Source organism: Falco punctatus (assembly GCF_963210335.1).
Source record: "Falco punctatus genome assembly, chromosome: 4".
Classification (NCBI taxonomy): domain Eukaryota; kingdom Metazoa; phylum Chordata; class Aves; order Falconiformes; family Falconidae; genus Falco; species Falco punctatus.
In genome coordinates, this window is record NC_137583.1 from 9685030 (window position 1) to 9706153 (window position 21124).

At 36.0% G+C, this 21124-nt stretch overlaps 2 protein-coding genes across 2 annotated transcripts in view; both read right to left on the reverse strand.

Annotated features, from left to right (window-relative positions):
• The window catches only part of WNT5A (Wnt family member 5A), a 91611-nt gene extending 80036 nt beyond the window's left edge, over nt 1-11575 (reverse strand). Inside the window, exon 1 of the mRNA XM_080385021.1 lies at nt 11471-11575. The gene's annotated coding sequence lies outside the window, so the exon portion shown is untranslated. The remainder of the gene's footprint in view (nt 1-11470) is intronic.
• ERC2 (ELKS/RAB6-interacting/CAST family member 2) overlaps nt 11557-21124 on the reverse strand; it is a 481052-nt gene continuing 471484 nt past the window's right edge. Inside the window, exon 20 of the mRNA XM_080384963.1 lies at nt 11557-11661. The gene's annotated coding sequence lies outside the window, so the exon portion shown is untranslated. The remainder of the gene's footprint in view (nt 11662-21124) is intronic.

Here is a 21124-nt window from a genome sequence, read left to right on the forward strand (position 1 = left end):
TCCTGTGTGCAGACTGTGCGGCTAGGATTAGAATAGTCATCTTGTCCATGTGACCTTCTTAACTAGACTGCCACAAGGGAGCAGATCTGGAGATGGAATGCATAAATACAGGAGATACCAAGGAGATCCAAAGCTAGATGCAATGTTGCCCTTGACACACCAGAAGTGTATTCAAGAGATGAGATTTAGTAGACAGGGCCTGTTTTGTTTTTGGTTTTTTTTTAATTTTAGTGGAGTTGAGGACACAAATGTACAGTGCTGCATAGTACCTTGTCGTCAGCTGACAGGAATTATTTGGGTAAGATGCCAACTCTTATTCTTCCAAAGTTTCCCGGGCAGAATATTCCCAGATACTGAAAAATACCTGCACCCATTCTATTTCTGTTCTGAGATGTACACTGTGAGGTTTTCAGAGATGCAATACACCCCAGGCTTCCATGAGCTTTCTGTAGGGTTCATATTTTGGGCTTTCTTGGTTGTACAAGGACTTGGAAAATAAATGTAAACACCTTAAGATCTTAAGATACTTTCTGCATCTGGTTCTTTTCAAAGCTTTTTCTAGTCCTGTAATATTTTCCTCATGCTCCTTTTTCATCCTGAAGAATCGTATCTACTGCAAGAACCTACTTGCTAATATTCTCAATCATTATTTAAAAAAAGCCCTTCAGAATTCAAAACAATATGCTACAACTAGGTGCTAATGCATGTATTTATGCATTCCTTCATTCCTGTCACGAAAAATCTGATTTGGCCCTGCATCTGTATGCCTCTTAAAGATAAATAGGTCATTATTTTAAAAAATAAATAAATAAAGTTCTTCTTCAGGCATAAGCCAAATGCAGCTTGGTGAATGTGAAAACAGTTTTTCTTTACACACAATTAAATTAAGGCTGAACTTGCACTATACAGTTTTAAGGGTTTTCTGACATTATAACTTAAAATTGATCATAACTTAAACCGGTTTGGTTAGTTGTTTAGGTGAGATGAGAAACATTCAGTGTTTTGATTCTGTTTTCTGCTGAATGACATTAACTTACTGTCTTTGATTGATTTACCTTTGTTATTCAAGCTAAGCGTTTTTAGATATCCATACTGAGAATGTGTTCTAAGTCAGTTTACCTAGCACTGCATTTTTATTAACAAAGTGCTAGTTATTAGAAGCTCATGATGTAGCCAATAGAACTGTTTGTCAAAAAATCTACACATCTGTTTTATAAAGAAAGAGAGAACAAGGGCAGGAAGGAACAGTTTTTGGTTATCTATAACTGGTTATATTTATACTAAAGGGTTGTTTAATAGCATTTCAGGCTTTGATTTATTTTACATTGAAAGGATTCTGTCCCACATCAAAGATGTCTGTTAAAAAAAAAAAAAAAAAGGATTCCTTTAAAAAAAAAAAGAAAAAAATAAAGAAAAAGCTTTGGCTGAACAAATAATTTCCAGTTTAGGAGCAGGTGACAGTAAGATATCTCCCAAGGGCAGAGTATTTAGGCTTATATGGAACTAAACAACTCTGTTACGATGAAAACCGGACATTCCTCAGTGCTGGGATCTAATGAAAACATCAATGTTTTACTAAGTTTTGAAACTGACAATTTAACAGTTTTACAAGAACCATTTAACATTTATCATCGCATTCTGCAAGTTACATTTCAACAAGGGAAATAGTTACATAAAGCAAACAATTCTTGCATATAGTACAATAAATGCACAAACTTCAGATGAATGTACATTTAAGAATGATGCCTCTTTGCAAGAAACTGTCAGCAAGAACAGGCTCTCATAAACAGGAAATGGTATTATAAAAAAGAGGAACAGATTATTATCTCTGATGACAGAAACTACGTATTTTCTTTTTCTCTGAATATGCTCACTCCAAAGTCCACCAGGTTGAGCTCTCACATGGACCAAGTAACAGGAAATTGTAAGGTCGGAACAGAACAGTGAAAATTACTGTAATACAACTGTTCCAACATCACTGGAGAACAGCGGGAAAAAGCTGAAGAGGTAAGAGGTAGAGGATGTAACCTGGGAAAGTGGGCTTTTAAGTTTGGAAAAAGAGAGTTTGAAAACCCTGCAGGTTACTAATGTGGAAAGAAGGGAGAAGAGGCTGGAGAGAGGCTTGAAAATAAATTAAATGAAGCAGAAAGCCTGAAAGGAATATTGCAGCTGGAACAGGTTGTAAAGGGAAAGGCGAGCACAGCAGAAAGACCATGTAAGAGTATGAAGAGCCACTAGAGGCTATAAGAAATGAGACTGAAATTCTAGATGAAAAATATTGAAAGAGCAAATCTGGCAAAATAAGTATAAGGTGCTTCCCTGAACTGGGTAGCCCCAGATGAATGGGAGGCATGTCCATAAAAGTGCTGAGATACTAGTAACTGGAATATTGCAACATTTGTCATTTAGGTAATTTCTATTAATGACATGAGACACATTGCCTTTAACAGGAGTGGTTGGCAGAAGACAAGCTCTAGGTGCTCAAGAAGCCCCCTGGAAGACAAATTTGGGGAGATACCACAGTTTAGGATTTCTGAGATGACAAAAACATAGAAGTGATGAAAAAGACAATAAAAACCTGACATTCTTGTTAGTCCTATAATGCCTAGAACAGGAAGATTCTATATTTTAGAACTATGTCTTACAAGTCTCGTGTACTAAATGCCATGAAAATGAGTTAAACTAGAAAGAAACAGTTTTAGGAACATACACTAACTTTTAAATATGCCTTCAACTGCCTACACAAACCATTGCTATAAGAGAAATTGTACATCTGTTTTACCATACACCATTTCCAGAAGTGAGGCTTACTCTCATTGAAACACATTTGAATGTGTTTCATGTTCAGATGATTAATTCACTTGCTTGTTCTAAACATTCATTATTTTAGATTCTGCATCTATAAGAAAAACAAATTTGCACGGAGGTTTATCAGTATACCATTTCATTAGCACAGAAAACTGAAACAGTTGGAAATGAGCAACTGTGCCTTATGCCACAAAAATCTACTTATGAATTATGACTCTAAACACAATATGCCTTGGGGATTGCTCCTGTTCTAATCAAATACTTTTGCCAATTTGTGGGCCAGGAACTGATAAAGTATTTACCTGCAATAGTTAGGTAAAAGAATAATACTGTGAGGTAAAGTATGTTTTGATATATACTTTGAATGTTTTATTCACTCAGTAGCCAACTTCCAAAGGTTCCACAAAAAAATTAAATCACACAGCTCAAACATTTGTCCAAAAAAACATTGGTTAAATAACTCTGCAACATCTGGTTTCCTTTTCTGCTTGCTATTTGAGCACTTTTTCTGAGTATAATTAATCCTTATAAAATGGGAATAAAGCAAGTTATTGTCTTCTGGAAACTAATGAAGTATATTACAACTACAGACAAAGGGACTGTGCTTCAGCACAGCAAGAGTTAAGATGCCCACAAAGAGAAAAAGAGCTTATGTTCATATGAAAATGGTACATTGAGCTCAGAGGTCTAGATTCACTTAACAAATTTAGTAAAAGGAAGTACTTAGAGTAACCACATAGCTGAAGTGGAAAATTTCAGGACAGTTTGAAGAGACGGGAAATAAAAGCACAGGGAGACATGACAGGACACTTCCGTTTGGATTTTCTATGCTGAGGGCTCTGTGCCAACACAGACTGAATTTGGGGGCCGGTACAGATAATCCAAGTGGGGAAGAAAAACCAATGTGTGAATGGTGCTTCTATAGGAGCTGTGGTAACATACACAAGTATTTGCATTTTCATTACAGTATTGATCTAAGAGCAAAGAAAGGTTTTGTTGTCCCTGTTATCTGTCAGTGTGCACAGGGGAACAAAGCCACACTCTTAAGAAATCATCTTTGAATTTAGGATTCATTACTCTAACGCTTCAACCAGCAGAGCTTGAAAGGGTAGCTCAGACCAAGCTGTATGAAAGAACTCTACCCCAAAAAACTCTTTATTATGCCTAATTACAGAGGGAATAAACTAACATATCCCAATCTTTCTTTCAGAAAGCAGTTACGCTTTTCCTATTGATTTCCATGAACGTAAGTTTAACATTAAAAAGTCAACAATTGCCACTGAATCTTGTTGAAACAACTGTTCTACCCTCCTGTTCTAATGGGAACAGGGATTAAATCATTTTATGTTCTCTCACATCATCTTCTGTTTGATAGAAAAACAAAAAGAAAATGAGAAGCAATACTAAACTTAGCTAACGCAGTCCAGTTCAGATATTTGGTCTACACATAAAAATCAATTAAAATAAAATTATAATAAAGGATGGACTTTTGCCTCCCCTTTAAAATAAATTCTGTGACCTCATCAAATTCAGCAAAGGAAGTTCTTATTGTTCAGTTAATTACATCTCTGTAATGCATAATAAAATATTATCTACTTTCCATTTCTATTTTGAGGTTTGGTCAGATTTTGCCTTGTAAACACAAAGTGCTATATTTGTAACTGTTTACAGAAGACACATTTTACAATCAAAGCTTATTTTATGTTTCAACAATGTATTACCCACAAAAGGATCCAGACTTTACTGAAGGGGCTGGTCCAGCCCATTAGCTACCTACACTAGCTGCAGTTTGAACTACAGACTCCAAAACATAACAAAGACCTTGTCTTTTTTCAAGAAAGCATCAGCAGGACTGTGCCTCAGGATGTAACCTTCAGTATCCCTCAGCGTTTCAGACTGTACAATACATATGGAAGAGGAGTGAGGAATATATATGTAGGAGCCACACAGTCATAACATTGTAAAGCACAAATGCCCACTATTCATTGTATTCAGTTTAATAAAACTGTATTTTTACAACACTCTTAATTGTATCTTAAGAGTAAGATCTAGACCTGCTGCATACCTGGACTTGTATTGAACTTGCATGGATCAAATTAAAACCATGAATTTGCATTACCAATCTGGACTGGCAATAAAGCCAAAATTAATTAAGTGCTCTAGCTATGCCACATTATGCCATTTCCAAAAACCAGTTTGCTAAAAGAAATCTTCCTGGAGAAAATGTCAGTTCTGTACTTTTCAATATGCTTCACATTTCTTTATTTTTCTGCATCAATTTGTTATGGAACTGTCTTTCAGATCATCCCTGCTTTTATTTTGTTTGGTGTTTGTTTTTGAGTTGAGTTATAAATGTATTTCCATTTCATGCTATTCCCAGTTAGGAATAAAATAACGGCACTTCCAAGAAAGAAAATTACTAGGGAATCTGTTCTGCATTTGTAGGCAGGAGTGAGGCACTTTGAATGGAGAAGAAGAATTAAATTAGCCCCAGATATAGAGGCTGAATACTAGCCATGTGTTTTTGAAGTATCTGCAATGCAAACCCTTTCCTATAGATCCTTTATAGTCTGAACGCTATACATATAAATATAACAATATAGGGATACTCTGGTAAAAAGTTTGCTGCCTTACAACAAGCACAAGTCCATCCAATTTTTGGGCAAAACAGGGGTGTTTTTCTCTTCCAAAGGGACCACTGGTCTTTGAATAAAATATTTTTACCTTCCCCCACAACCACCAGTTTAGAAAGAAAGCATATTCCATGTTTAAGATTCTATATTTACTTAGTTTAAATATTTATGGGTGAGATGTATATACAATATTGAATAAAACAGAAACCAGATTCATTCCTTAATGAGTGAGAAAGAATAGACTTCATATGGGGCAAAAAGCAGTGTTAGAAATTGCCACTACTTCTTTAAAGTCAGCAACCACAAGAAATGTTAAGTCTTCTCAACTACTGTACAGAATAACAAAACCAAAAGAAAGTGTTATTAGTTTTTCTTCTATATTATCAGATTTTTATGACAAAGGTTAGAATGTTCAAAAATGTGTTTAAATTTACTCAGCTGTTCTCATAGTTTCATGTTTCACTGGGCTGCAACACTGCATTATGTTCCCATATGACGGATTAAAGCTATCTAGCAGGCTGGTTATTAGCCCAGAATCTGAATACTTGTTCAGAACGTTCTTCATCAAGTATTGACAAAGGCATATTGAAATCTTTTTTTGTTTGGTTTTTAAACAGGACATCAATGGCATTTGTCAGATCAACACTCCCAAAGACTGCCCTTCCTCCAAAGACACTGATAAACTAAAAATGGTGTTAAACCCAGTTGTAAGGGGACTGGACAGTTCAAGGGAGAGGTAACTGGATACGGGGACTTTAACCTTTAGGTCATCAATTTAAATTCAGCTCAAGCTGATCATGACCAACATTCCCACATGATGAATGTTTGTTAGCCTGTGTAAAGAAATAGACACAATAAATATTGGTGGACACATTACCAAGGTAACTGATCCCTTTCGGTAATCTCAGAAGAATACCTATACACTGACGGGGCACAAAGCAATCCTGATTCCTGTAGTTTCATGGAATCCATCATCGACTGCATATCCCAAAACAATGTCCCAACAACAATCAAATTACTTATGACAGGTTTCGGGGTTTGGTGGTTTGTTTTTTTTTTCAGTAGGTGCACATTTCAACTATAAGCATCTTCAACAGTGATCACCACTAGTTCACCATGTTAAAATAAATATAAGATGCAGAAACAGAGACAGAAAACTATTGAAAAATGCCATTAAATTCATTGCTGTTATATCCCAAGTGCTACTTCTAGGCAGATTTGGTTGAACCATTAAAAGTATGTATATAGGAAAAACAGAAAAACCTGAGACAGCTGACACAAATAACCAGAGGCATGGAAAGACAGCTCTATGCAGAGTCTGAGATTGAGATTTAGTTTAGAGTTCAGATTAATAAATGTTGCCTGCTATGAATATATAAAATAATGATTATTACAGGCATTTCTTCAGAGCCTGAGGGTTAGAAGTAAGCTAGGCACAAAGGTTCTTTCCTAGCCTATAAGAATTCTGGAGATTTCAGAAAGGTCTTGTTAGTATTAGGACAAATCCTTTCACAATTTCCACAAAAGCAGAGATACCCAACCTATTACAGACAATAGTCCAGTGGTAATGACAGTTGCCTTGGATGCATTAGATATTCAGCTGGGTTTAAGTCTCTATTCAGCTGGATTCAGAAAAGAAAATTGAACCAAAGTCGCACGTCTTAAAGGATAATACCCTAACTACTAGGCTCTGGGTATTGTAATGCAGATTTCTCTCAAGTTTTCTTGTTGAGCAGTTCCATTTTCAATAAATTAGTTATTTGCTATTTGAAATTAAAGCTTCCTAAAGGAAGTTTCTTTAAACTGCCCTTGATATGAGAGGTGTTTCAGGTTCGATAAAGCAACAATTTATCAAAAACTCTGTTAACTTGAAAAATCTCTTAGCAGCTTCAGTATTTCCAAAAGCAAATGCAAATAAGTTCTGGACATTTGTAAACAGTCTCTTTTTTTCTCTGTGGTGACACTAAAGAGGGGCCAGTGAGACCAGGCCATGCAACCTTCTCCTGTTCAAGATATCAAGTGATTTAAGGCTGGGGAATCACTGCTACTAATCATCCATCAATGAACCTCTCACATAAAATAAAAATTAAAAAACAGGCAATCAAGTGAAATTTTTTTTCATTAAAATTGATCAAGGGAAAACACAACACTCATAGTAGGCTGGGGTTTTTTTGCTTACTGACAATGCAGTTGACAATTTTTATACCTGGAAGGATAAGGCCTTTAATCTGAGCTTTAACTAACATATGAGTCATCTTTACTGTGATTTCTTTTTACCCTTCCTATCTGTAATCTTGAAAATATGCTGTTTCCAAATTCAATAATAATTTTCATGTGATTTGCATTGCATGTCTGTTTTTCATTTCTATAGATTGTCTTACATTTGACAATTACCTGACTCTATCAAGATGGTTACTGATCACAACTTTTAATTATTACAACTGCCTTACTGTGTTTGAAGACCTCTACCCACCTCCAAAGCTTACCACTCTATTAACTCATAGCTTTTAAAAAATTTCCGTCCTGTAGTAATGTTTCTGTTTCCTTGGCTCTCCAACTCAATATTCCAATTCCAGTTTTCTTTCAGTGCTCTCTATCCTGCTCTGTCATTATATGGGTTATTACAATATTTTTTAGCTATTTATCCCACATTTGTAACACTGGAATCTAAGCACTCCCTTTAACATACTAACAAACACCCACTTCTCTAGAGCAATCAAGTCAACACCATGCTAAGCAGCTCCCTACACTAGTAGGTCCCCATGCACACAAAATGGTTAATATGATGCTGACTTACAATCTTTACCAATTTAACTTCTGTTCACTTGAAAGGAGAGATAGTGTTAAATTGTGCAAATGGTAGCCCTTCTTCAGACAGATCATGAGACAGTGAAAGTCCTGTATGTGGAAACACAAACACTGCCAAATGAACATATCTTTTGCTCACAAATTTGCACATAAATTTGCTCAGTCAATAACCAGGATATGGATTGCATCCTTTCTACTTCTGTGAGTGCTATCCTGCTATACAAAAAGCTCCACTGCAATGAAAATAGACACCAGTGAGGCAATCTGTCATGAATATAAGTTTCTATGCCCACCTCCACCACCCTCAATTTACCATATTAAAGAGCAGCAATAGTTCACATTTGGATACCAAACCAGGTGATACATCTACTGCCAGAAAAGCGTAATGAATCACATGATTCCTCCCGTGTTTTAAAAAGGTAGAAACAATAATAGAACTGCCAAGGAAATCCACAGTTCTAATTTTATACTGTCTGTAGCTCTTCAGACTAAATATAATTCACAGATGTCATTTTCAAAATTAGCATTTCTATTAAAAAAAAAAACCAGACTCATCCTAGTTGATCGTAGACACTGACTTACCACAAATAATTCCACTGAGGCAGATAAATGCACTTGCATGAATGAGGACATGCACTGCAGGACTTCATAAAAACATACATATTGGAAAAATATACAATAGCCTAGGAATTAAGTCAGAAATGTTGACAAGCATTTGTTTTATAACTGCAGTGCAGTTAATTTAGTTGACTATTCCTGAATTCAGATCTAACACACACTGCTCAACTGCACAAAAAGCATTAACACGTTTAAAGCAATTTCATTTTTTGGAGCTTCAAAATGCAGTGTTTGCCTATGGTTCATAACTGTCCACGCACTTTTGACCCACAAGTTCTTCCTATCAACTTGTTTAATTATAACACATTCTTTTAAAGTTAACTGACGTTTGAAAAACAAGTTCATAAACCCCCTCAGTTCTACATTCAAAGGAACTCTGAAATCAAAATATACTAATTACAGGCCTAAAAGTATGGGAATTCAAAATGAGGTGTGAGGAGAATTTAGGCATCTCCAGCCAAAATGGTGATCTGCCAGGCCCCTGTCTCATCCTGGAGATACCTGCTCTCTGAAGACAATACCGTTTTTGATGGCAAGACAGGCCACAGACAGGAGCTGCATCTCTGTGCATGGCCAGAATTTACCAACCTGGCCAGGACTGAACATCCCACTGCACAGTTTATGTCTAATCCTGACTGGGATCTAGAAATGAAGCCCACCCCTGCACAGATGATCTGAGGAGTTTGATCCAATAGGTGTTCTCAAAGCCAGCCTAAGCCAGCCTAATAAACACCAACCAGGTGGGTTTCCTACAAAATTCTTCAGGTGCTGTTTCTTTCTAAAATGGTACATGAACAGCAGTCATTGCTAGCCTAGCAGCAGGACTACTCGGCCCAGAAGCAAAATCCCCACGTCCAATTCCTTCTTCAGTCTAGGACTCAAAGCAATGTCTTTCAGAAGAATGTTCCAATCAATAGGCTACAGGGGGGGCCAAATGCTGGGATGAGGATAGGGATATCTTAAAGCTCTCTTGATGAAGCTGTATCACTGTACAGAAAATAATTCGAGATTCATTGGGCCAGAGAAAGAACACAAGAGGGAGCAAGAGTCTGTAGCCTAGTGATTTGGGCACTCAGCTGAGAAAAGGAGTTCTGGGTTCCTGGCCTTTGCTCCATAGAAGGTTCATGCAGTTTGTCCAATAACCTTTCCACAATGTAAGTCCTAGCTTGAATCTGGCTACATTTTTCTTCTTGATCCAAGTCTATAAATACCACTTTGTGTAATCACACTAATCAGTTTGAAATTTGCAAACATCAACATGTCATTTGTAGGCTTTTAATGCTAAATTATAAATAGAGAACATCAATAAAACTGAAATGTACAAAACCCTAAAGTTTATTTCATATTAATTTTGCTTTATAAGTATATAAAATATAAGAACTTACTTGAAAGCAGGGTAAAAATATTATTTAAATGCAAATACATTAATTTACCATTGTCAATAATGCTGCTTTGAATTACAAAGTTGAAATTCATTTTTTCGTCTCATCTTTTCTCATCTCATCTTCATGGTAAAATTTTTAAGAAGTTACAACAATAGTAACAGATTTCTAATATCTTGCTTCTGCTCAGTTTCAGTTTCTGAATCTCACTTAATACTATTTCATTTGCTGGTTCTCATTCCCTAGCACAACAGTGCAGTGTCACGCAGGCAACTGTTTAAATCCAAGCAAGTTTATGCTGATATTCCCACTCCAAGAATTTCATGGACATATCTCTGTTTTTGCTAAACATTCTTTTTAGAACAGCTTCATTTTGGGCCTAAGGCTACATGACAGGGTCCCTTTAAATAATATTCCATGCCTTGAAACAAATCACAAAAACTGTTATATCAAGGCAAGTTATGCAACAGCTCTCTATGGTCTTAGCATATTTACTCTGTCACGCCATATGTGAGACTGCAGCCTCCACAACAAAACCTTTACACACTGAAGTCATTATCTCTGTGAAGTCTGCAACTGGCATTTAAAACTTATTGATGGCCTGGGTATTGGTGGCTCAGTAGGCAGCACTCTTGCCGGAGGCCCAGGAGGTCAGAGGTTCACATTCTGCTCAAAAAACAAGTTGGACATATTCCAGAATTGTGTGTGGGCTGTGCTAGACTCCTGAAGGGGCAGTCCCTAGGACAGCAAGTGAAACCTTGTCTGTTTTGTGGATATCAAAGTCCTCTTGGAAATGGAAGTGGAAGAAGCAAGTTTAACTTGCCAGAAGCAAGTGAATGAAAATGAGCATACTTGCTGGGATCCTGGGTTTAGTAGCATGTGCTAAATACAGAACGGTAAAACTACAGTCCACTGAGTAGCTTTAAATAAGACATTTTGGTCTTTGTGTTCAGCATATGTCGAAGAGAGAGGTACAGACTGCCAGCCACGCTCAGTATTAGCCAACTTCCTTAACAGCAGAATGACTTTGGATTCAATTTCACACCATGGAACTATGAAAAATGCATGCGTAGTTTTGGTAAGTGAGGAATCTAAACAAAAATGCTTTAACACTGGTAAAACTTCAGAGCACACTATATAATTACTGAAAAAAATCTTTAGCCAAATATCTAAATCAATACTAGCAACATATATAGAGAATAATATAAATGGAGATTCAACCTGCTCTGGTGTTAAACTTTGACACTTGAATATCCCAGATGTCTCTCTCCTCCTCTTCTTCTTTATAGGCAGGTAAAGATGGATCTCTTGAAGGAACTGGGGATCACACTCTAGGCAAAGGTTGGACAGGTGATCAATGTACAGCATGAGATTTTGCCGTGGCTATGTGCCTCCAACAGTGACTGGATCATCTGTTTTAGAAAAACAATTCAAAATTGTAATATTTTCTAAATAAATTATTTAGGGAAAAATTAGCAAAAGGGAGAACAAATGATTTTTATAACATGGACTGTATCACAGAACTTTTTCCCATAATTATATAGTTCATTTCAAAACTGCATTGATTTCTTATTTAACATTTAGTTCATTAACTTTTTCATTCCTTAGAAGTCAGCCTTTAGAGGACTGTATCCCATTTCCACTGGCAGAATGTGTTCAATAGTTACTGATGCGATAAGAAGTTACAAGTTTCAGTGTCTTTTCTTGGTGTCTTAACACAACCATGCAAAGTGTCAAGGCCAGGCCTGGCCCCTTACTTACACAGGCTTTGGAGCAAGCCACCATTTATTAGCCAAACGGGACTCTACTCTGTAGTGCACTTCAGGGAGGTATGCACAGAGGTTAATGTTTGCTAATGAAGATTCATCTCCCAACACTCCCTTCATTGTCAATAGATGGAAAGAGCATTTTCTAAAGGACCATTCAGAGAACCTAAAGGACCTTTTTCTACTAGCATTTAAGAACACCATCTTTTATCTACCCATCTTGTATGTAGTGCTTTTTTTTTTTTTTTTTTTTTTTACCATCATGGAAAAACAAACAATGCCCTCCTTCCCAGAAATATCCATTAGTATAATGGACCTTTAGGTTTACGTTTGGTGAAATCAACCTGTATTTAAGCAACAGTGTTTACACACATTAAAAGAGATCATGAATTACAAGCATCATGACATCTTTAGGCTATCACACAATTAATGTGTAAGCAATGGACTTCTCAAACAAAACAAGTTAATGATGACATTATTTCTAGTTTAGAAATAGAGGAACTCATATAACATAATCCCAGTGAAAATCTGCGAAGAATTATGAGTTCATTTTGTCACTAAAATATGAAAAGAAGCTATTTCAAGGAGAAGGATGTCCTCTTAACCCTTGACAACAAATTTATTTGTTTTTTGCTCTTCTCAGTAAGAAAGCAATTAGGTTTTTTTCCAATAAAAATATCCTTGTCCATATATAAACACTCCTGGTAATCACGTAATTACCTTACCCAATCAGATTAAATTACTGTCAGTTGAGTTCCCACTGTTGATTAACTTTCGTGTACTCTAAACCTAAATGAAGTCTTTGGTAAAGTCACTTAGTCATTTACAAAGGTGTCTCTATGATTCCAAAAAGTATAACAGCAATATATTATTCGCTATAATCATCAAATATCCAAGGTCAAGGATAGATCACAGTGGACCCCTTTTTTAAAACCCAAAGAAACACAGATTTAAACTATGCTGCTTATTTTTGTGTTTCTTGTCATGACTTCTAAATGTAATAGTAACCTTTGACCCCCATACATTAAACACCATAATTATGTAATTAAAACTAATTATGCAATTTAACATACATATTTTTGTCCTACAACAGGCAGGTCAATTACCTCACTCATTGACCTTGGAAGCTTTCACAGTTTAAACAAAACAATGAGGCTTTCAATTAATTTTAAAGGACAAACAGAGAAGGAGCAGCAGAACAATTCTTCAAGCTTATATTGCATAGACGGATCACCTACAAATCTCTTCATTTTGTATTACATAAAATAAAAGCCTTAACATTTAACATAAATGTTTTTCTTTCTTACGTTTCTATCATTAGAAATGTTAACACATTTGTGAACAAATCATATATACACATTACTTGCCAAATGCAAGCAAGAAACGAGGCCATATAACACTTTCTTCTTTCTGCCACTCCTTTTCTTCAGCATGGTTTCCTTTGCTTCCTCCTGTACTTCTTTACCTCTCTCCCTGATTAAATTTCACTTTATGCAGTCTTTTTCTTTCCCTTTTTCCTTTGTTATCTTCTCTGTTCCATTCCTAGCTGTAAAACCTGACAGCAATTTATATATTATTGAACTACTGTACCAAGTTTCCACTTGCACCCCTAACCCCATTCTTGAGATTGTGTTTCTCATCATATACCAGCACCAGTGGCTCCTGCTGGTGATAAGCCAGCACACCGAGGGAACTCAGAACTGCAGAAAGGTACAGCTAAAACATACACGGTATGTGCTCTAAAAAACATTCTAAATGTTCCAGTATAGGAAGTTTGGTACAAGTGAGAGACACTTTTATGAAATTATTGAAATACATTTCACTTGGATAATGTCTTTTTTCTCTATATACACTTAGGTAAACTATATATACTGCACTGAAAAATTTTAAAATTGTACAATAGATACTCATGCAATATTATATTTTGTCCAAGGAACTTGTTTTTTTTTTTTTTCATAGAGTAAAATTAGCATTATAATTCAACCATGGTTTTACTTTTCATTAAACTAAATCCCATTCACGAAAGAACAATTCTTAAAACAAGTCTAAGCCTAGGAGCTCTACATTAAAAGGGATCATGTTCAGCTATCTTGTTTTTTGAATTGCTGTCTTAGCCACAAATAGTTTCACCAAAGTTAATAGGCTTAGCTGTGAAGAAAAGTGACAACATATATATAGGTGTACCAATCAAACTTTAAGTTGTTTTACGTGCAGATCAGAAAATAGCTACTGGCAAAACACATTTGCAAATCTTTGCTGACTTGTTCAAAGAAAGACAAAAATACCTGCAGCACACTTTGTGTTTTGATGTAATTTCTAACACCATTTTTGGAGCCCTTTCTGTTCTCTGCTTTAATTAGGTCTGACTGGCACAAGGAGCTCGAAAAGATATCAGTAAACCTTGACATAACGGAAACAAGGAGCACTGAACTCTGAATGAGAAGTTACAACAGTAAAGAACCAATTTAAGATGGTAGCAGGCCTTATTGCAACATTAAACCGCAAATTGGATCTGATTTATACAAACCAATATATTGAGATAGTGCCCCAAACTTCTGGACAATAGCTTGAAGGAAAATAATATAGTGCATGTGGAGAAATTCCATCCAAGGGAGCAGAGGAGATTATTCCTTACACTCTCATTTAACAAAAAGGTTCTCTCTCTTTTGAACAGAACATTGAAATTGTAATTGAGCTCATGGAGCATCCCAAACAGAGGAGCAAAAGAATCTGTGAAGTAGTCCAAATACAGTGCTAATGAAACAGAGTGGATTAGAGGCACTGGGACAGATTCTACAAGTGGCTAAATAGCAGCAGGAGATCAGCTTCACAAACAGCAGGATGCTGTTCTTTCCAGACGGGAGTGACATAATACAGGCAAAACAATCAAGATTTTAGCAGATAAATGTATGCATTAGGAAAAATTGCTGTGGAACTCTCACACTCAACAAACATTTAGGTAAATTCTGTAGACCTAATTTACACTGGAGAGCATTTTGTCTTATACAAACATGTCATGTTAATCATGTACAACAGAATCTTTTATAAGATAAAGACAGTAATTTTTAAGGGCTTAAATGCAGAAAACAAAAGAGTATTTGCTGAACAATTCAGTAAATGGATAAAGCAAAAAGCTTTCATAGCTTGACACAGCTTTAACTCTGTCCTGAGCAATTCTATGTATATTAGGTTAAACATACATAAAAATATTAGCTCCAAATATCTAGGATATTTAGAATGAATAAGTAACAGAATCCATGTAACCCTATTAATATTCATAAATTCCATAGTATAGCAGTAACATTAGAGAAATATTAGGTTCTGAAGGGAACAGTTGCATTTGTAAAAAGACATACCGAGATATCAAAATAAGACACACTTAATAAAAAAAAGGATCAATAGATCATTTTGATTTCTAAATTTGATGGGATTTTATAAAATCACACTTTCATTCTAAACATTTGTCTTCAGAATATCTTCAAAAGGGCTGAGATTCCACTTAGTTTCCATCTTATGCTATGAGCAACGATAAGAAAACTTATTCAGTTACTTTTTAGCTAGGGAAGTGTAAAACATCCATCGGTCTTCCATAAATTCTTCCCTGTCCTCCATAAAATATCCTTTTGGCCTAATTACTTTAGTAAGTTTGACATAAATTATAATTCCTAGCTCAAGAAGAGATTCCAGCCTGGAGTACAGGCCGCACTTCCCCTTGACTCTTAGAACATTGTGAGACAAGAATTTGTGAGGTGAGGTAACTGCAGGAGGCCTGTTATACAGCTAAGAACATTGGAGCACACCACAGGTCCATCCACTGCAGCACCCTTTCTCCTGCAGTGGTTCCTGACATAGTCCCCCACCTTAAGCAGCCTTCACAGGAAAGATTTTATGCATTGCAAACAGTATCTCAGCATTTAATAGCCTCTGATGCTCTGCCCGCCCCTGCCCCTCCTTGAACTCATCAAACGTCTTTTTGAACCAGTGAAAACTTTGGCACTCACAACATAGTGTAGCAAAAAGTTCTGTAGAAGAACTGCCATTTATAGGAAGACATACCCCATCCTTTCCCTGCCCTGCCGCTCCCGTCACTCTTTTGGTTTTTGTTTTTTATACTCCCCAACTGGTAATTGTATTTGATACTTTGATTAACTGTAATATGAGGGATAGTAAGTAGCTGTTTTGAATTCACTTCATCAGGGATGGCTTTATACTTTCTGGAAAGTCACAGGCATTTGGTTTAACCTTAGTTCTCCAGTTAATTATCCAGTTGACTGTTTTCATTCAGAAATCAGTTTAAGAGGCAGTTGTGCCTTTGAGAACACGAGCTATAGTGATTAAGGAAGCAGGAGAGAGATAAGGCCAACCAGAAGCACAAAGGCACAGCGTTCCCCTGCCATGGCCTGGGCAACCACATGAGAACATCGCAACATTTGCAGAAGACACCTGAGGACCATATTCCCTAAGCCCTTTCTCACCACATGACCAGAAGTTCACCTAGCATCTGATTAAAAAGCAGGCACTTCACATCACATGGCTAAGTGAAGGAACATGACAGATGATGTCTGTATTTTGATAATTTGATGGACATGTAAATGGATCTGTGTTCATTTCTTCTGGAGAAAAAACAGATTACCAAGCAGATTAAGTTCTTGCTAGCTGGCTCCAGTCTATGGATCTTATCACAAGTTGGCCATCTGTGATGTTAATGTGTATGATTTCTGCAGATCTTTCATAAAACTGTATGATCAGGAATTTGGAATGAAGTAGAGAAAGCCACAGTATTCATCAGTTCTAGCTCTAGCCCCCTGCTCAGCTGAAAACCCACCAGACGATGCTGCTTTTCTATTACCTGCAGCATTGTGCAGTTATTGAAATATGTAGTCATCTTGTTCTCATCACCACAAGGAGTGTGACTTATTTACATGTACAGATGTATTGCACATTTATAGCATGTTTGGTACAGAGCAGAGCAGCTCTATAAAAGCTGATTAAGACATTATGCTGAACTAAAAATTGGATGCTTTGTGAATATCTGTGTTTTGGCCTTTCCCCAAATGTCTTCTCCCCCCAAAGTGAGAGAGGACAGCTGGAGTAGACTAACTTTCTGTACACAAGAGACATTTTTGCTTCCCTTTTGAAGGTATTGCTTGCATGTTATTACATTTACATAAAGGATCTTTATTCTTTTCCATATATAGTAAATTGCACTCCAGTATGTGAACAGTGTATAGCCATTTCCCCCCAAACACAAGTTATCCTCACTGTCATTCAAGCTTCCCCCCCCCCCCCCCCCCCCCATTACAAAGAGTTGATGCAAATCTATTTTTGTTTGGTCTGTTTTATGCTGACAGCAATTAATTCTAAAGCCTACAGCATAAAGAAATACAAGTGTCACATATGTTTTTAATCTACAGGCAAGTTATCCAATTATTTTAGGTAAACTTTATGATCACAACCATTCTTACCAACTCCGATATGATAGGTTATTTTCTTCTTAATGGCTTAAGACTCATATATACTGCTATGAAGAATATACTCTTGAACATTCCTCATGTTTTACCTCCTGATCTTGAAATAATAATACAGTCAATGAACACATTTTGTTTATACTTATTAGTCAAAAGACACTAAAAGCATTCTGGGAAAGAATATTCCACGCCTTAGGACTCAAACAAGTTCTCTTTATAAATAGAGCTTGTGTAAATCACAGACAAAGTTGACAAATTTCATGGATTAGTCATGGTGAAAATATCAGATTTCATGGTTTAAGACAGATTAATAGGAAAATCGTATTAGAATACCGATTATCCAAATTCTGCATGTTGTTGAAAAATGAAATGAAAAATAGTGATAGTTCCAGAGCCCCTTCACTTATTTATATTTGCACTGAGTCACATACAGAGCGTAAATCTTGCTCATCAACCAAGTGCCTTGTAAAACCTCTGAAATCTGTATTTAGCTACATTAGGCAAGGCACACTAGAACCAGAACATCAGGAATTACAGAGACGATAGTACATTCAGGCTATTTCAATGCATTTTTCCATCCAATTATCCTAATGTGAAAATATTTTGTCACCTTATAGAAAAACTTTAAAGGAAAGAACAGACTTTAAAATTAAATCAGCTGTTTTCACAATTATTTATATTTGGTGCATTTAATTTAAAATTAAGGAGAGAATCTCCTAAAAACGTTCCACTTTAACAGAACATCTCGGTATTCTGGTAAAAATATAAAATTCATAGCACTGAAAAACATTTGGAGTTAAGAGAAACTATCAGTTTTCATGTAAAACTTCATGGCTTTTAAGTCTTTCATGATGATGTAATCTAAAGTGAGGCCTTATTTAAAAGAGAGGTTACATATAACCATGTGATTCAAAGAGACTTGTTGACTGTATAACTATTTGGCTTGATGCCTACATCTCTTCTACTTAGTTGTATAGACCACTTGTCATCTTTGCATATAAAGACAGCCAATTTGTCATACGTTTTCTTTAATTCTTTTTTTTTGTCTTCTTTACAATATCCTTCATATACATCCTGGTCATCAATATCATATATCTGACTGGAGGATGGAAATTCATTTGTGTGTCTGTCTTATTTTCTTTGCATGCAATCCTCCTGAGTCTTATAGGATGTACTTAATAAGAACCACATTATTCTGCTAAAGGAAGTCCTTGAGCAGACTTTGAGAAGCAGTATGGCAAATTAGTTTCAGAACATGGAAGGTCAGGTTGGAAGTAAAAAGCTGAAGTTATCTGCAGTATTTTCTGCAGTTCACAAAGTAAGAAAGGAGGTCTAACTTTCAAGACGGGATTTGTTTGATGTTTTTTCTTTAGAAAGCTGGACTAATTTATCCACAAACAATAATGTGTTGGACATTAGCTAAATCTAGTTAAAATTAGCTTTTAGTTAAATTCACATTTTTAATATATGAGCAATCACATTTCTCAGAATTCTAAGTGTATTTAAGTTTTTGTTTTCACAAAGTTAGAACATTATTTGCAAAAAAAAAAAAATCTGTACCATTAAAATATTTAAATTTAGGTCTGTTTGAGTTTGGACATAAACAGCCCTTTAGATGGTTGGAAATGCCAGGTTTACAGCTGTCCTTGCAACCTTAATTCTACCCCCCGTGTCTATAAATTATGGTTATTTCTAACTAATGATCACACTTTATTCTTCACTCTAGGATCTCAGTGCCACTCTGTTCACAGGCTAAATGTTTCTTACAGAGTGCAGTTGCCCTTCAGTACTACCAAGGTTTTAAAAATGCTGCCTTTGCTAAGCATCTCCCTGAAACTACGTTACTATTTGCTTCCCGGGTTTCTCTGTGCTGCTCATCACCATATCTGGATATCTCTAGAAAACTAACAAACTGCTCTCTGCATCTTCTTTGTGATACAAAAAGAGCATTATTATCTGTGTGGGAAAAGATGGTGCACAGGCACTGGGCACAGTTTCAAAAGTCTTTGTTGCAGATGTCTTGGTCATTTGCTCTAATGCATTAGGCTTACTTCTGTAAAGTTCTTCAGGTTTTATAGTCCTTTACGTTTCTGAAACAGTTGTATAGACTTTAACATGTTATATATGACACATCTCTATAAAATAAAATGGTACATTTTATTTTCTTCATTTTGTAGATATTAAAAAGTGGCTTTTGCCTAGGCAGCCCAAAGAACTGTTAGAAATGGCCTAAAACTCAGAACCACTCTGGGTGCTTCAGCACAGGTTTTGCTCCTGATGACCTTTTAAGACCACAATGGCAGCGTTTTTATCCCTCTGAAGCACTGTGGATGCTCTATAGATCTGAGACAGGTCAGGACTGAAATGAACAGAAGGTCACACAATACCTGTATTTCAGTCTGCACAATTTGTTAGCTTATAAGAAATCTGTAGCAAGAAAATGGATAGAGCTAAGATGACCAATAACATTAATGTCTCCCACAGTCAATATGCCATTTAATATGCAACTCAAGAATATATTTAGTATGATAGATAGCAAGCATGGAACAGCAGTGAGGTGCTGCAGAAAAAGTGGTAAATGGCTACATAACTGAAAAGTGCTGTAACATGCACCAAAAAGGGCACCAAAATATAAATTATATGAGCTACTTTAAATCTGGCACCTCCTAACTTCCAGACTTTTGATGTACACTAATGTCCATTTAATGAAACCACTTCATGGACTTGCAACATATATTTACTGTATTGAAAGACAAAAGTTACAGACAACTTTAGCAATGGCTCATGAGTATTGTAAGCAGTCTGAGCTCTTAACAGTGACAGCGAAAGTACAGATATACACTATTTAAAAAAAACCCTGTGGTTATTGGTGATCACTTCCAATTACAGAGTTGGGCACTGAAAGAAAAAGTTGCTAGCTTATATACGTGAGCAAATGAAAGCATTTTGGTTTGCTTTGTTTATTGTTAAGACACACTGGAGCATAAATCCATCCTTTACTCTCTGCACAAAATCTGAGTGCCTTCTCTGGAGTGGCCATTGAAACTAAAAAAATAGTGACAATAGGGCTTTTGATTCTTTAAACCTACAGCTTTTCCTCCCTATTTTGAAATGGAACTGATCCAAAACTCAGCTGGACCTATAAGGAGCATTTTTGTTGATTTCACAGTTAGGTGACATACAACTTGGAGGAGTCCGAGCAATGGATATAGTCAGGTTAAAAATATCATATCTACTCTTTGTTTTTACCATCTGGTTTTCAATCACACACAGACCTCAATGGATTATCTGTTCTAACATCAGTAAATTAGAATCAGCTGAAATTTTTAATTAAATATATTTCTTTGTAGAAGCAATGAATGCAACATTAAGACCCAATAATAGTCTCAGTCAGGTCTATCAAAAACCTCCCATTTCTTTGGCAGGAGCAGATTAAAGCCGAAGTACTATGAAAATTCCAATTTACTCTCCAGTTGTGAGCTTATGTGTTTTGTGTCTATATTTAATTCTCCTCAATAATGAAAAAATATTATAACCAATATTGGGTTCTTAACATTTTGGGGTGCAAGAACTGCAAAAGTAAGGTTTGGTTTTCTATTGATACTGAAATGAGGGAAAAAAACACCACCATATTTCATTTG